The sequence below is a fragment of the Anoplophora glabripennis genome, unplaced genomic scaffold, assembly GCF_000390285.2.
Source record: "Anoplophora glabripennis isolate ALB-LARVAE unplaced genomic scaffold, Agla_2.0 scaffold37, whole genome shotgun sequence".
Taxonomy (NCBI): domain Eukaryota; kingdom Metazoa; phylum Arthropoda; class Insecta; order Coleoptera; family Cerambycidae; genus Anoplophora; species Anoplophora glabripennis.
In genome coordinates this window covers 1,208,347-1,226,825 of record NW_019416243.1, presented here as the reverse complement: position 1 = coordinate 1,226,825, position 18,479 = coordinate 1,208,347, and the positions used below count along the sequence as shown (strand labels likewise).

The window sequence follows — 18,479 nt, the reverse complement described above, 5'->3', positions numbered from 1 at the left end:
AAACAGTTCAGTTCAAAGACATTCAAGATACTGAAAACCAGCCATTCGATTTGATAACATGAACAGTTCAATTAAGAGATCGTCGATAATCCTGCAGACAAATAAAAGAAATTGCTGGAAGTGACCAGGTTTAGTCGCATGCGGGTTTTCCAATACTCAGAGTGTGTAGTGATCATTACTTCATGTGAACACAGCTTCATCTTTGAGCCTCGAGTAATATGTACCACTCTGTTGCTTGTTTGTTGCTTGGGACACTCCAGGTTCATGTCTAACAGCATTTTTCTTTCACTGTATTTGAATTTTTTTCCTTCGGCTGCTACAATAAGATGTGGGGGTGTGCAATCTCTATTTCTTTCGCGATTTCATCCCAAGCTGCCCCTTTACGCCCTCGTTACACTCATTTACTAAAAAATAGCTATATTTGGCACATGTCTATCTGGGAAACGTTCTGCAAACAAGGGAGAAACTATTAATGCAATTTGTCTTGCTTCACCATACATTAAAACAATATCTATTAATTCTGAGTTTCTGTACACATAGGCCATTTTGAACACTTCCAAGATTGATGTACAAAATGAACCATGATGATAAGAGCCACAGTAAAACTGGATAAATAGGCATTTGTTAAATCATATCACAGTTTCAGAAGTTAGACCACCCCACTTTAGATCTAAAAAAGCATGCTCTAAAAGGGTAAATTTTTACTTAAATTATTATAATGCGGTAGTAAAAGTAATAAGTAGTGTAATAAATAATAATGGTAAATTTGTGGGCAAGCGTTAACCTGTACTTTCACTTATCTGTGTTTGTGTCACGACCGGTGGTAGTATATGAAACTCATAATTTAATACACGCCTATAGAATTGTTTAGCTTCATTTTCTTACACCACATAATTGTACCTAATATGTTTCGTGAAACTGCAAATTTTTGTGTGATCTGACAACCTGAGACAAAGCAAATTAAAAACAAAGACATGCAATTTTAACATCAATGTCAAATCTAAATAACTTATTTAGAGTCCCTTTGCGCGTTTCTAAAAGATGCTGGAGAACTATAAACTCTAGTTAGTGAAATACCAGAATATCAGTGAACATCATACTAAACATTTCTCAAATAAATGATACAAGATTAATTTCTATTTTATTATTAACCCTATCTTTCGAATTTCATCATTAAATGAACTTCACGTTACTACAAAGTTTTTATCCTCTAGATGTCATCTCTTACTTCGGTTTGTTCTTAAAAATCTTGCGTGGGGGAAAAGGTGCACAACCACTTAAAGTTATAGAGCATTCATAAAATAAAAGTATATTTCTTTAGTAGAACTAAACAGAGTTATAACAGACGCTGGAGATCTTATAAAAATTCTGGAAGCAGAGGAAATACCACCTTAGAAGAAGTAATAAGCTGCTTTAAAATAAATGATGACATAGCTTATTTTTTTACTTTATTGTACCTATCTTTTAATGTCAGAATAGAGTTTTGAAAAAGTAATTAATTTTTCTGATTACAGAACAGAAATATTCAAAATTTCTCTATGTACTACCCACCAAGCTAGAGGGACATTAACACAACTAAAAAATAAAATAAAAATAATTGGGTGAAAGGGAAAGAGGGTGAGACTGACTAGAATTGCTTACTGCTTTCTGTGACTCTTGGTGACAAAAGTAAGCGAAACAGCACTATCTAAATATACCTGACACAATTTTATTATTGCACAGTTAACAGAATTGCATCATTAAAGGAATATACAGGCTTACTAGTATTTTTCTGCATAAACTTCTTTGGGATTTATCATTTTAAATTATCTTTTTTAATACCTCACGAATAGTATGAAATAAATAAATGACAATATTTTCTGCTAAAGGCTAGTGAAATTTTTGCATAGGTACAAAGTATTTTTCAAGTTTGACCGATTTCTACTGGCTCTTATATCTTACTTGTTACGAGAGCCAGAAAAATATTTTTAAATTTGTCTACAACTATTTTCTTTAAAAGTGGCGTATTTAGTTTTTCTCTTTACTTCATACTTTCGGAGAAATTTCATTCCACTTTCTTTTGATAAAAAAATTCGAAATGGTAGTAAGGAGACCGCGGTTGGCCATACTACTGGTCCACCGAACTTCATTAAAGTACCTACTCTCGAACATTTTGTCGAAATTGAGGTCGGAATGGTTGCATCATCGTGCAATATTCGCATTCGTTGTCGTACAGGTAAAGGCACATCTTCAAGAAGTTCTGGCAGATCATTTCGAAGACATTCGACATACTGAAAACCAGCCATGTGAATGAAACTGTGTTGGAAGTGACTAAGTTGATTCGCATGCGGCTAAAACATTTTTTGATGATTCGATCTCGTTGTTTATATGCTCAAAGGTTTTAGAATCACCAGTATTAAAAACCAATTAAATTAGCTAGGATCCGTTTACACCTACAAAGAGCAGACACCTATATTAAGTAGTTTATTTCCTGTTCATCACTATTTAGCCTACACCTTAAAATTCTAACAAAAATAAGGTAGTGCGCTCGGTCTAGGAATATGAGACAAAACAATTTCTTGAAGTGTGAATAATAATAATCAAATGATCAAACTATTAGATATACAGGACAAGAGGGTGCGTTTAGTTGTTAACATAGTCCACAGTTTTGGGAGTTAGGCCCTAAAAGTGTTAAGTATAAGTGTCGACGCCATGCCCTTTGGATTGTGAAAACCTACAAACGTCAAAATTTGTAAGAGCGAGCGCCAACCCGTACTTTAACTGATAACCTATCGAATTGTTTTGCTTCATTTTCTTACACCGCATATTTTGTATGGTTCGTGAAACTGCATATTTTTCTATCATGTAAAAATTTGAGACTTAGCAAATTAAAAATAAGTAACATGCGATTTTATCATCACTGTTAAATCAAAATAACTTTTTTTAGTCTCTTCGCGAGATTATAAAAGATGCTGAAGATCTGAAAGATTTAGTTAGTTCAATACCAGAATATAAGTGAACATCATACTAAATTTTTGTCAACTAAATGATGCAAGATTAATTTCCATTTTATTATTAATCCCATCTTTCGAATTTCGTTATTAAGTAAACTTTTCGTTACTACAAATTTCCTAAGTCCAAAGCATACATAAAATAAAAGTATATTTTTTAGACATTCTCGAACCAGGGAANCAGGTCGCTTCCACCGTAGTAGCCATTTGAATGGCATAGTGGAAGTCAGCGCGATAGATGGAGCCTTTGTGCTTCGCGTACTATGTACCTCTTGTCGGGAGTTTACGACTTTTAACGGCTGGATCGTTCATCGGTTGTCCTACGTATGACACACTGATGAGAACTAATAAGTCCGAAACCGGTCTGTGCCTGGTAGGACCAGCTGATGAGCGATCCTAGCTGTTGTACTGGGTGTCGCGAATGTAATTCAATGCCGGTAGGACTACTTACTCGATCTTATTTGCTAATGTTATTTTATTGTTTAGTTATGATATTTTTTCCAGAAATAAAATTATATATTTCTACAAAAAACCGCCAGTGGCGTATTATTTTCTTGGGAATAGTTGGTGGACGCTTCAGGAGCACGTCACTAGTTAAAACCATGAGGTTTTCATCAAATAAACGGATGAATTTATAAGGAAAATTCAATAAAACAAGTCCAAATATCTCCTAAACGGCTGCTACCTACTATTAAAAAAACACCAAGAAACATTTTTCATTCATTTAACATAACAGTACCTGAATGTAATATTATTACTACAAAAAAGGGCCAGTGGCGTATTTTTTTCATAGGAAAATGGGGTGGCACCTCCAGTAGCACGTCACTGGTTATAGATGGATAATATTTCTGACCATTGTATAGCAATTTGTAATTTAAAAATTAAGAAAGTGAGGCCTCGTGCAAATTTTCGTACTTACCGTGATTACTCTAATTTTGATTATAATAATTTTATGAGAGATTTAATGAGTATAAATTGGAATGAATTGTATAATTTCAATGATGTAGATGAGAAAGTAAACTGTTTAAATAACAATCTAAAAGTAATCTTTGACGCGCATGCCCCGATTAAGACATCTCGTTTTACTAAGTTACCGGCCCCTTGGCTAACTGATAATCTTAAAATCATGATGAAGCTACGAAATAAGGCTCTATCTAGATTTAAAAAACACAGAACGGAGAATGCCTGGAAGGAATACAAAGAACTTAGGAATTTTGTCACAATGGCGGTACGAAATGAAAAGAAGGCTTTTCTTCGACATAAGTTTGCGGTTGATCCAAAGGGGTTTTGGCGCACTTTGAGGTATTTAAATATAAATTCTGTTCCTTATGTTTACCCAGGCGATATTAGTAGTCCATCAGTTTTTAATAAGTATTTTGTCAATAGCATACCGTCTCCAAGTTCAAATAACAATAATTTTATTACCGACACCTATTCTAATAAAAATTTTTCAAATATTACCCATAAGTTTCAATTCACTTTAGTGACTGAAGAATGTATCGAAAAAATATTATCGCAAATTAAATCTAACTCTACTGGCACAGATGGCATAAATCTTAAGATGATCTTATTAGTTACACCTTTTCTTACTAGCTATATCACACATATCGTGAACAGCTGCCTTGTATCAGCTGAATTTCCATCTTTTTGGAAAAATGCTAATATTATACCCATACCTAAGGTAAATAATCCCTCTCAAACAAATCAGTTTCGTCCAATTAGTATTTTGCCTACTATATCAAAGATATTGGAAAAGGTTGTGTATGTACAATTAAGCGAATTTTTTCTTAGTAATAAAGTTATTCCTCCTACGCAATCGGGTTTTCGTTCTTTACACAGTACATCAACAGCTTTGTTACATGTTACGGATGATATATTTCGTGCATCAGACAATAAATTAAATACATGTTTGATACTGTTGGATTATAGTAAGGCTTTCGATACCTTAAATCATAGAATTCTTCACTTAAAACTTAAATACTTCGGATTAGATGAGAACGCGTTAAAATTTATGTCCAGTTACCTAGAAGGTCGCAAACAGAGAGTCAGTTTCGGTAATTCTTTTTCAGATTATGTTATGTTAAATAGAGGTGTGCCTCAAGGAAGTATTTTGGGGCCTCTGCTTTTTGCTTTATATACTGCTGATTTTTCTAAGTTTTTTTCATTTTGTAATTCACATCAGTACGCAGATGATATGCAAATTTATTATTCTTTTTCTTTAACAAACTCACATGTGGCTGCAAATAACATTAATGAAGATTTAAATAAAATTGCTGAAGTATCAGAATGTCATGGTTTAGTCTTAAATGAAACAAAATCCCAGCTAATAATATTTGGCAGTCAGGAACTGCATAACAATAATAATTTCAAAATCAAAATAAATGGAGTTGACCTAATTTCCACGACATGTGTAAAAAATCTGGGTGTATATGTCGACTTTCGTCTAAGGTATGAGACACATGTGGCACATTTGTTACAGAAGTGTTATTATAAACTCAAAATGCTCTACATGCATAAAGATTATCTATCAGTTGAAATTAAACTTAAACTGACTGACACATTAATTCTCTCAACTCTAGCATACTGCGATATTCTATACTGGCCAGCACTTACTGTTAAAGACAAAAACAGCCTTCAGAAATTACAAAATGCTTGTCTAAAATTCTGTTATGGTGTGCGAAAGTATGATCATATTACACCACTTTTTGATTCTTCTAATTGGTTAAAATTGGATGAGAGATTTATTGTACATTTGGCTACATTAATATACAAGGTTATCACTTGGGAACAACCTTACTATTTGCGTGATAAATTAATTCGTGGTGCAAACACGCATCATAGAATTACTCGTCACTGTAACAAATTTGTCATGCCAAGACACTGTTCTGCAATGTTTCAACGCTCTTTTAGTTACAATGCTGTAAAACTTTACAATTCTTTACCTGCAAATGTTACCTCTTGCTCCACTGTGACTAGTTTTAAAACAGCAATTAAGAAACACATTGTTACCCTTAAAACATAGTAGTGTTTATTTACTCTGTGTATATATATTTATGTATTTTTTTTGTAAAACGGGNACCATGGGGTAAACCAAATAAATTACTGGCTAAGTGTCTTTTTGGTAGTAGAAAATGTCAGGTTAATTTCAATATTGTAACTTGTTTAGTGCTTGTGAAAAAAATTGTTAAACAAATTTTATGTACCCCCTTTAAGGGGCTGTATCTTAACAAGGGATGCTCCAATGAAGTTTCTTTATATTAAAGATCCTATCTTTTTTTCGATGAGGAATCACCCCCTTAAATGTTTTACACTTATTTAGTTACACCCTGTATATACAGGCTTACTTAAACCTTCATTCATAATGAGCTGCTATTTTTCTTATCAACTTTTTGTGATTCATCTTTTTAATTTATCCTTGTTAATATTTCCTAAATAGCATCCAATAAATAAAGGAACATAATTTTTGCCGCAAGCAAGTGAAATTTTTATATGGGTACAAAAAAATTTTCGAATCTGATAGATTTCCATTGGCTGTTATAACTTATTTGTTAAAAGAACCATCAATAACATTTATATATTTTTATGTAACTAAGCTAGAAAACAGATCACAAGACGCCTATAATAGTTCTTTCTATTTATCGCCGTATAGCCTATCTCCATCAAAAAGGAGCAGTTTTGATGTAATTTGAGAGCAAAATTAAAATGTACAACTCAAAATTTCAAGAGGGACATCTAAAACACTGTATAATTTCACTTTATCCAAGTATCTTATTGTAGAAGCAGAAGAACTCAGTTCACTTGACCCCCAACCAATCCTGAAAATCACGCATTTCAATGATTCATTTGAAAAAGATAATTGGTATGATAGAAAACGAAATTTTGCAATGAAGTCAACTTAGCTAATGCATCAATCAGTCAAATTAATAGGGTATGGCTAATATACCAAGTCATTAATTCTTGTGACTGTGAGTCGAATGGAGAAGATTACATCAACTGAATGCAAAGTTTTGGTAAGAAGGGTTTTAAGAGAAATAATCATAAATGCTGCCATAATCCGAAGAAAATGTCAAATAGTCAGAAATAGAAAGCTAGACATCAAGAGACGAGAGATTGGATCTGGATCAGCAAAATTTTCGGAAATAAGATAATTATCAATTAAGTTTTTCTTTGCATCCTGATGATAACAGAATTTGAGTGCGATAAACGCGCGGAGAAATATAGCAGGAAGAAACAATCCTTGAAAAAGTATTTCAGTTTCAACCACAGCCAAAGCATGAGCTTATAAATATCATGGCAGGACTGTAGAAAAAAAACTATGACAGCAATCAATAATCTAATAAGAAAGATGCCTTAGACGCTGTCGGGTAGTTGTACAGTCAAGAGGAGGTCCAACCTGCTGCTGATTATGTTACTTCAATTAATAATTCTAAACTAAACTAAACTAGTACGCGTAGCAAAAAGGCTCCATCTATCGCGCTGACTGCCACTATGCCATTCAAATGGCTACTATGGTGGAAGCGACCTGCTAAAATTTGCCAGGTACTTTATTGCACGAATGNAAGTTTATAGAGCAAACTCTGCTTATTTTTGGTAATGCTGGTAGTTCTGCAGTTTCTGTATTTAAAGTGAAATCACCCTGTATATTTTATTAACCAATTAATTTTAAAAGGTTACAAGATTAAGGTGTTTATAGAAATTTTTTAATTTATCTTTACAATACAAGTAGATTACTATTTCGTGTCATATAACATACATAAATCAATATAGCTATTGATATTGCACAGAGAAAATTCGAGAAAATTGTCCTCTGTGTAGATGAGTAAAAAGGATAATAATGAAATGCTATATTTATTTATTTCCAACATGTTGGTTTTGAATGTAGTCGCATTTCGCCACATTTGTGACGATGACAGGTAAGTAAAAATGTAATATTTAAAACAACTATTTGTACATACCGTACATCATTTTCTAGGACTACTTTCACAATTCTCTAATCCCGCACAGACGTGGTTAATATTTTTATTACATTAAATTTTAAATAATGTGGTTTTAAAGACCCCTAAAAATAGGCAGGGTACCTTCAAAATCTTGTATTTGCTCCATTCTCTTCGAAGAGAAGTTTCTTAATTTTAATAAAAATAGTACCAGCAAATTAACAGAATATGAAGTCTACCAGAAACAGTCAGTAGCTATTACAGTTATTATTAAATTTACGTACTATGAAATTTATCTTTTTACAAGATAATTTTTTCTTTTTTCAGCATTATAAAAAAAGTAAACAAAAAAGATTACCTAAATGAGATTGAAATACTTCTATGAAGATGTACAAGGAATGTTACATATTTTTTTGTACGAAAAGAATTTTTATAGAGATTCGTCCGATGGTATTTTGAAGCATGTAGAATAAAATGGTATTAATCTACACTAAAAAAAATATTGCGTTGAGTCTATAATTTTGAAGAAGTTATTTTCTAAATATCCTTCAGACTCTTTACGAAGATGAGCGGTCAAAACTATTGGAAATGTGCCATCGTGTTTTGGAAAAATATCAGCACAACAATCAAATGATTAACCTCATATTGTTTACTGACGAAGCAGTATTTATTTGTGACGGAATTACGATTTTTCATAACACGTGCACTTTTGCTTATCAAAATCGACACACGATTAATAAAACAAAGCATCAGCGTAGGTATATTTGTTAGTATATGGACGGGGATAGTAGGGGATTATTTTATTCGTCCAATTTTTTTTTTGATGGCTCATTAAATAGCCATTTATAACTACATTTTTTTCAAAATCACCGTCCTCTTTATCTAGAAGATGTTACTTATTTGGACATAAGCAGAAATATGCGAGTGCTTTAAGACNATCACCCTGTATATTTTATTAACCAATTAATTTTAAAAGGTTACAAGATTAAGGTGTTTATAGAAATTTTTTAATATATCTTTACAGTACAAGTAGATTACTATTTCGTGTCATATAACATACATAAATCAATATAGCTATTGATATTGCACAGAGAAAATTCGAGAAAATTGTCCTCTGTGTAGATGAGTAAAAAGGATAATAATGAAATGCTATATTTATTTATTTCCAACATGTTGGTTTTGAATGTAGTCGCATTTCGCCACATTTGTGACGATGACAGGTAAGTAAAAATGTAATATTTAAAACAACTATTTGTACATACCGTACATCATTTTCTAGGACTAGTTTCACAATTCTCTAATCCCGCACAGACGTGGTTAATATTTTTATTACATTAAATTTAAAATAATGTGGTTTTAAAGACCCCTAAAAATAGGCAGGGTACCTTCAAAATTTTGTATTTGCTCCATTCTCTTCGAAGAAAATTTTCTCAATTTTAATAAAAATAGTACCAGCAAATTAACAGAATATGAAATCTACCAGAAACAGTCAGTAGCTATTACAGTTATTATTAAATTTACGTACTATGAAATTTATCTTTTTACAAGATAATTTTTTCTTTTTTCAGCATTATAAAAAAAGTAAGTAAACAAAAAAGATTACCTAAATGAGGTTGAAATACTTCTATGAAGATGTACAAGGAATGTTACATATTTTTTTGTACGAAAAGAAATTTTTATAGAGATTCGTCCGACGGTATTTTGAAGCATGTAGAATAAAACGGTATTAATCTACACTAAAAAAATATTGAGTTGAGTCTATAATTTTGAAGAAGTTATTTTCTAAATATCCTTCAGACTCTTTACGAAGATGAGCAGTCAAAGCTATTGGAAATGTGCCATCGCGTTTTGGAAAAATATCAGCACAACAATCAAATGATTAACCTCATATGGCATAGCATATGGACGGGGATAGTAGGGGATTATTTTATTCGTCCAATTTTTTTTTGATGGCCCATTAAATAGCCATTTATAACTACATTTTCTTCAAAATCACCGTCGTCTTTATCTAGAAGATGTTATTTTGAACACAAGCAGAAATATGCGGGTGCTTTAAGACGTCTGTATTTCCTCACTGATGGGCATCTCGATCACCAGATTTAAATTCTGTGGACTCTTCTGGGATCATTAAAAAAAAATAGTTTATACCACACTGTTCGATGATGTTGGAGATCTTTAATTAAATAATACAGGGGTGTCAAACTATTAGGGAGAAAGCGAACATTTTTTGCTGAGTTAGGAGACATTTTTTAAAAACCTTTAGGAAATATATTGAAGAAAATGGAGGGCAGCATTTTTTTACTGTTTTTTTATATTTTTAAGGTGTTATTTAATTATTTAAAGTTTCTCTTAACAATTGCAATAATAATTTAAGTTCGATTTACTGCCAAACATCATATTTAGCGATTTGACTAAGGAGTACCTCTTCTACAATATTCTTTATTATCTCTCAAATGATCTATTAATATTACAGCAATAATCACTAAGACAAATTAGAAACACCCTGTAGATCTTTTGAGAAAGTATTATAGAAAAAATAAAATAAATAAAAAATAAACTTGAAAAATTAAAACTGCTCCTTTTTTCACGTTTTTAAAAATCTGTAAATTCTCATGCTCAAAGAATTTCAGAAAACTCGAGACGTATCTTTAACGGTAAAATGTGTTTCTAATCTAAATCCACTCGCAAACTAAACTTTGAAAATAGGACTAAGGATGTATTATCAAATACGAGAAAATCAGGTTTCAAAAAAGAGTAGAACGTTTGCGGTAAAAGTAAAGGGTCTTTGAAAAGTGGAATTAAAATTAATTTTCAGTAATATGATGAATAATCCTGAGTTAGACAAATGGTTATGAGCGAGTCTCCATTTGTAAAACTTTTGGAGTAGGCATGCCAATTGTTCAATCATACCTCAAATATATAAATGTGACTAACTGAAGTAAAGGAAATCATGGGATATTTATTTGTATTATTTATTACATTTATTTACTAATAATTAAAGTTTAAGACAGGGAAAAGAACTTACACTAAAATAGAATTTATAGTAAATATTTTTCATTAATGATATTGTTGGAAACAACTACTCTACGAGCTACAGGTTCCATCTAGCACATGCAATATCCAGTAAAGGGTTAAGATTAGTCGTTAACAGAATCACCAGGCATGGACTAATTTCGAACGTATTAGTTCTCATCAGTGCCCCATGGCTGAGACGACCGACATGTTTCAAGTGTGGCTGAGATACTCGTATAACCTGTAAATTATATGTCATGTATCAAATGTCATTGCTACTACATGTCTGCTGGCACAGAGTGACCGTCTGATCTGTAGGTATTAAATTTATTGCAATTTTTTACAATGGAAAGTGCCTAAATTTAATTTAAATTCAATTTATTTATTCCAGGGCATGGACAGAGACAGACAAACAGATATATTTAACAAATGGCACAGACAATACGTTGATAGTGTCTTTTATGGCGCGTTCCTACTTATATTATATTATTATATTTTACTTATTTAATAATACCAATTACTTAAAACTATACAAGAATGATGGGAGTTAAAACTTCTGGATTAATTAAAAACAAAATGAATCAGTAGTACTAATTTATATACAGGATCTAAAAATTTCTCAAAAATTTTCCCTTTACATATATATGTATTTCTTAATAGCTATTTATAGTTTCATATTTAAAAATACAATATGGAACAACAACAAACCACTTTTACTTTTAACTGGCTGTTTATTATTATTTTTTTATTTTTATGTTTCTTATTTTATTGAATTTTATTTTAACAAAGTATAAGCATAAGCTGGGATCGGTATACTCCTACGTTGGTTTACTTCTTACATTTACATAGGTCACAAATGAATGGTAGCAATTAATGGGCATTTTTCTAAATTGGTTCACATTACATCTGGTGTTCCTCAGGGCTTCCATATTGGGCCCCTGTTATTCCTTGTTTTCATTAACGACATAGGTGGATATATTAAAATTTCAAAGTTTCTTCTTTACGCTGATGATCTAAAAAATTATCACATGATTTATTTTTCGAAAGATTGTGAATATATACAGGAAGATATCCACAGCCTTGTATAATGCTATAAATTTAAACTTTCATTAAATATTAGCAAATGTCATTCTATTATGTTCATTAAAAACTTTAGCCCTTACGTATTTAATTAATTATTTTGTTAACACTCAGATGATTGAGCGCGTTTCATAAATTAAGGATTAGGTGTTATCTTTAACTGTAGGTTGTGCTTTGGACATCACGTGGTTTTATAGTGGTCAAGTGTCTAAGAATGTAAGGATTTATAATTAGGACATGCAGAGAATTTAGAAATGAAAGGTGTCTTAAATCATTGTACTACGCCTATATATACAGTAGACTTAACTTTGCTTGTGTTATTTGGTATCCTAATTATAATGCCTATAAAATAAGGTTGGAAAGAACTCAGAATAGGTTTGTTCCATATCTCAATTTTAGGGTTAATATTCACAATATAGAAGCAACAAAGCAGCAATATAACATCATGACACTCCAACATAGGAGGATTCATACTGAATTGTTAATATTAATCAAATTATTGAATAATCCCCATCTTATTTCCTTTGATAAATTTTCATGTTCTCTCTAGGTTTACCAGATGTGTGAATATGTTTAGTTTAGCGACCCAGCATACCAATCTGGGGTTAAATAGTCCATTATATATAATTACCTCTCACTGCAGCAATTACCTTGCCGATTCTCCATTAGATATTTTTAATGTTACTTTAAATAATTTTAAAAATGTATTAAGAATATAAATTTGTTTTCATATAAGTATAATTTGTTGTCCATCTTTAAGTTCTTTAAGTTATTCTGCAATTAAGTTAGTGTTAATTCTCACTCTCAATGTTTAGTTTATTTATTTATTTTTTAGTGTATTAGTGGATGCAGTTTTGGGCTTTTAGTCTGTAGCCTTTTGGAAATAAAAAAAAATAAATTGTTGTTATTTGAATTGATACAAAGTAAGTTTTATTAATTCTCAGTTCGAAAAGTTTATATTTTTCCAACTATTTATTTTCTTTTTTATAGGTATTACATATTGTGTTTCTCAACATTCCGTAATTGGTGTCCTCCGCAAATCCTTCTTTCACCCAGCGGGGTGAGATGAAGTTCTGTTATTGCGTGAGCGTCCAGCTGATCATCTAGGGCGAACCCTAGGAACTCCCCAGACGGCTGGGACTCCGTCTTGCCAAAGTAATAATCGGGCTTTACTTACGGTAATCTGGTACGGTTTCTTTGTTTGGTTCTTGGGACGCAATCCCAGCAAGAAAAACGGTTCGCAGATAAGTTTTGACACTCTTTATTGACAATAGTTCGTCTGACACGTAAACAAAAAAAAATTCAGAAACAGTTTGATATTATTGAATTGTGATTCCAAATACCAAGTTTCGAGCACAGATCCATGGTTTCCCAGTAAAAGCTGGGGAGCCTAAGACATTGGATATATTATGTTCAATAGTGTAGGTGTCAAATAGATAAACAAATAAATAATTTTCTAATCTTCAAATATCCAAACATTTTGTATACCAAATTAGAAGGAAGAAGACGATCTACTTTTAAAATTGTTTTTAACTCAATTTTTTGATTTACATTTAGGTAAATTTAAAAAAAAGTGTTTTCATAAATACCACACCATATTAATTTTTAAAACTGATTTTACCAAAGATTTATAAATATATGTAAATACAGTAAATATTTTTTGTTAAACGATGAGTTTTATCAATATTAAGACTTAGCCCACAAATACAATAACAGCAGTGTTGTCTACATAAAACATTATGTTGCCATTTATTTGAGGTTTGGCCCTGTAGTTCACCGCACTTGAACATCATAGTTTAATTCCTTTTGGGAGGAAACTTTAGTATATATAACGCCGACTGACTATGTAGGATATAAGAAGTAGTAATTTGGTCGAAAATGCCTATTCCTTGCAAATTTTTCTCCTCTCTAATGAAACTTTAAAGGATATGTATCTATTCAAATCTCGAAATAGTATTGGAATATCTTCTTTTTCTCAATAAATACACTGTTACATGCCCTTCGCATTCCCATGGCGACATTTAAAATTATTTGGGTCAGAAACTAATTTTGTAGGAACTACTATATTGTACCAAAGTGCACAAAATTATCTCTTCTATCTCTTCTGCTTCCTGTTATTTGTGTAGCTGCCGTATTAAAAAAATATTTTATAAAAAGACAGATTATCAGATCTTCGTTGGCTTTGGAGTATTTTACTATCTGACTAGTCATTTGACGGCTGGTCGTTTTACAAAACGACTAGTACGCCGACAGATTGCCTATTTTTCACCTGTTTAATATTCTACCTAAAGCATAACTGTCATTTTATAAAACGCTTAAATTCTTTTAGTCGTGTTGTAAAATGAATTGATAGTTTGATAAACAGGTTTACATTAACATTTGAATGAATGTTAATAACATTAACATACTATTTTTCATAGGTATTAATATTATAAGACATTTCTAATAAATATACAATATGCAGTGTGTCCCACGACTATATTTAAGAAGAAAACTTATTTATTTATAAATTGAGAATATAAATTTTAAACTAAAAATGTCGTTCTTTGTAAAAGATCCTGTTTGTCCCCAAATTCTTAAAAATGTTACTATTTCTTTAATTCAATCTGTTAATAAATTTAAAGGTAAGTCCAAGCAGAGTACTTGAATTTTTCATTGTTAAGAAATCCAAAGAAGTTGTAAATGTGATTTTCAAAAAAATAGTAATTACCTGGACACTCCCAGCCGTTTTACAAACTGACTAGCCGTAAAACAACGCAGTCAATGAAGTTTTTAAAATTTGGGGGCCTTATAAAACTCTTATGTACTTTGTAGAATAACAAATTTTACAATCTCGTTATGTCAGAAAATTAAATCAATCAAGTGATGTAAAAAAACTATTGTAATTAGATAAAAACCAATTATAATCGATGTAGTCGTGTACAAAAGTTTTCGATACTGTCGTTTCAAAATATTGTCCTTTCCTTGATGTTTTTTTTTGTTAATATTAAATTTGTGTACGACAAGGGAAGCTGCAAAATAAACAATTCTAAGTAAAATGTGGAAACAGAAAGATTTCTTTATAGCAGTTGTTCTTTTACATGATTATTCTTTGTCAAAGGTGATAACAGGGCAGCAAGAATTACAGGATATTTCTTTGAATGATTGCATTGTTTAACAGTTTCAGTATATTTGGTATATGTTTATTGTATTAATTATATTTGGACAAATTATTTTCAATTGTTATTTTGGATAATTTTATTTATTACTAGCTGTTTACTAGGTATTAGTGTAGTGTAATACTAGTTTTATTAAAAATTTATATTTTTGTATTTGTTTGAATTGAAAATATGAGATCTAGTAATAAAATATATGTTTTTTGCAATAATATTTTTATCATAGATGGCTTAAATTAGGATTTTTGTTAAATTTTGTAAGAACTGTTCGAATATACGATTGTCGTATTAGATGTAACGTTAAAATTTTAATCTTAGTATAATTTTGAATAATTATAGAGTAAACCGCTCAAAAATCAGAAAACTCTAGTAGTATACAACCAAATATACATAAAATTCACATTTCTTTCCTTTGGAGACATTTAAATAAATTTGAGTAGTTTTATTTATGTTAAATGTTAATCAGTATATTATTATTATTATTTAAAGTTAAGCAGATAAAATTAAATAATGCTATTTGTTAAAAATTATGGGATCTTTTGTTATTTCTGTTAAGAATTATTGGCGTAGTCTCGAATATTCATAGAACAGCGTTGTTGCGGCTATTCAAAACATAAAAACCGTTCGTATCGATATACTTATCATTCTTAGAAAGATAGTTTGCTATTAAAGTATGAAGCAGGTGAATTATTGCAAGTTTCGTCGATATTAACATTTTAAAGTGTTCCTTTGGGATATGTTACAAAATTGCAATATAACTGTGACCGTATTGTTTGGAAACGGTGCTAACGGCTCTTAGTTTCGGCTGCATTGCTGGATTTAAAGACATCTGTCCACATTTTCAACACCTAGAGATCCATTACACAAGCTATTATATGTACATAGCTCACTATCAAGCCACCCTCCAACCACGTAAGTCATTATTTGTTGTTTTCCGCAATCGACTAGACCTTAACGTGGTGTAAATCTCGATTGTAGGGCTTTTTAGTACATGGTGCATATTCTGGTGCATTGTGCATCCTTTCTACCTGCCCATATCAACGCCCAACAGTTGCAGCAGAAAGGTGAATGCTTGCTGACTGTCTTACAAATCGTACGACTCGGAAATTGTGGAAAATTGGGAGCTGTTGCAGTATACCGGCTGTCCCATCAAACGGCTCCGCCATTTTGCTGTACCACGACGTTGAACATCCACAGATAAGCTGTAATTTTAGTTACCTTTTTTTCTTTAATTATACAGGGTGGGACATCAGTAACGCCTCGGTCGCTAGTGACCAAACGGCAAATGTTACAGAAACCTGTTTAGGTGGGTATGTGTAGGTTGATTACGGCNTTTATGTTAAATGTTAATCAGTATATTATTATTATTATTTAATGTTAAGCAGATAAAATTAAATAATGCTATTTGTTAAAAATTATGGGATCTTTTGTTATTTCTGTTAAGAATTATTGGCGTAGTCTCGAATATTCATAGAACAGCGTTGTTGCGGCTATTCAAAACATAAAAACCGTTCGTATCGATATACTTATCATTCTTAGAAAGATAGTTTGCTATTAAAGTATGAAGCAGGTGAATTATTGCAAGTTTCGTCGATATTAACATTTTAAAGTGTTCCTTTGGGATATGTTACAAAATTGCAATATAACTGTGACCGTATTGTTTGGAAACGGTGCTAACGGCTCTTAGTTTCGGCTGCATTGCTGGATTTAAAGACATCTGTCCACATTTTCAACACCTAGAGATCCATTACACAAGCTATTATATGTACATAGCTCACTATCAAGCCACCCTCCAACCACGTAAGTCATTATTTGTTGTTTTCCGCGATCGACTAGACCTTAACGTGGTGTAAATCTCGATTATAGGGCTTTTTAGTACATGGTGCATATTCTGGTGCGCTGTGCATCCTTTCTACCTGCCCATATCAACACTCAACAGTTGCAGCAGAAAGGTGAATGCTTGCTGACTGTTTTACAAATCGTACGACTTGGAAATTGTGGAAAATTGGGAGCTGTTGCAGTATACCCGCTGCCCCATCAAACTGCTCCGCCATTTTGCTGTACCCCGACGTTGAACATCCACAGATAAGCTGTAATTTTAGTTACCTTTTTTTCTTTAATTATAAAGGGTGGGCCATCAGTAACGACTCGGTCGCTAGTGACCAAACGGCAAATGTTATAGAAACCTGTTTAGGTGGGTATGTGTAGGTTGATTACGGCTACATTTTAAAAATCTTTTGAAATATGCAGGGTGTCCAGGAAAAGCTTACCATATGTTATGTTTTTTTTAAATGGAACACCCTGTATTTTACTGTATTTTTGAAAGCACCGTAAAAAAATAGGTGAACTTTATTAAAGGTTTGCATACCTAGGACTTACAGTTTGTGAGATATTTCAATTTTAGCGAAAATGCAGGCATAGCGTAGAAATTTAATATTAGCAATAAAAAAATAATTTTAAGGAAGCAGCTTTGGAGGGTCTATTTTAGATCCNAAAACAATTGTGTCTTATAGCAAATTTCATAACAAACAATTTCAGCAGTAATAGTTTTTTCTGTAAACTGCATATTTAAGAAGTTATATTGGAAAATGTTAGGAAAAAACACGTGATTTTTGAGTATTTTTGCAGTTTTTAATTTTTTCTGCGAATAGCACAACTTTTTTTCTTGGCGCAACCTTATATTTCATTGTTTATATTATTTTCGACCGATTTTTACTAATATTTAATCTACGTCAAGCAACAGCCATATCTCGAAGGTTTTGAGCTTAATTCTCTTGGACTATAACAAGAGTACATTATTTTTAGAAAATAAAATTGTACATTAGAAATTAGAGCCCGAATGGTAAAAAACCTAACCTTAAATAAAAAAATTAAACTTAAAATGTAATACGAACGTAGCACAACTAGCGCCCTCTATGAAATATACAAAAAATAATTAAACCAGCGTATTTAGCGTCCTTAAAAACCCCGGAATACCAAATTTCATAAAAATATTTTACACCGTTCGGAAATTTTCGTAAAAGTTCTATTTAAAAAATTTTATTTTGTCGCTCTGTATCTCGAAAACAAAAGGAGATAGACATATAGTCCATAAGACAAAAAATTCTTATTTTTTGTCGTACTATACCCCCTGAATTTACGGGAGGTTTTTCTGAAACACCCTGTACAGTTTTGTCTTGTATGTTTTTTTACAATTGTTTATTATATCAGTAAATTATAAAAATTATTATCACCTGTTTATAAAATTCATAATTATCTTTTTATTGTGCGCCACCCGTGATCACGACCGGTTAAGTTTATAAGTATAA

At 31.6% G+C, this 18,479-nt stretch overlaps 1 long non-coding RNA gene across 1 annotated transcript in view; it reads right to left on the bottom strand.

Moving 5' to 3' along the window:
• Positions 1-11,612: 11,612 nt before the first annotated feature.
• The window catches only part of LOC108913318, a 77,750-nt gene continuing 70,883 nt past the window's right edge, over positions 11,613-18,479 (bottom strand). Inside the window, exon 3 of the long non-coding RNA XR_002763181.1 lies at positions 11,613-11,949. This is a non-coding gene — a long non-coding RNA (uncharacterized LOC108913318). The remainder of the gene's footprint in view (positions 11,950-18,479) is intronic.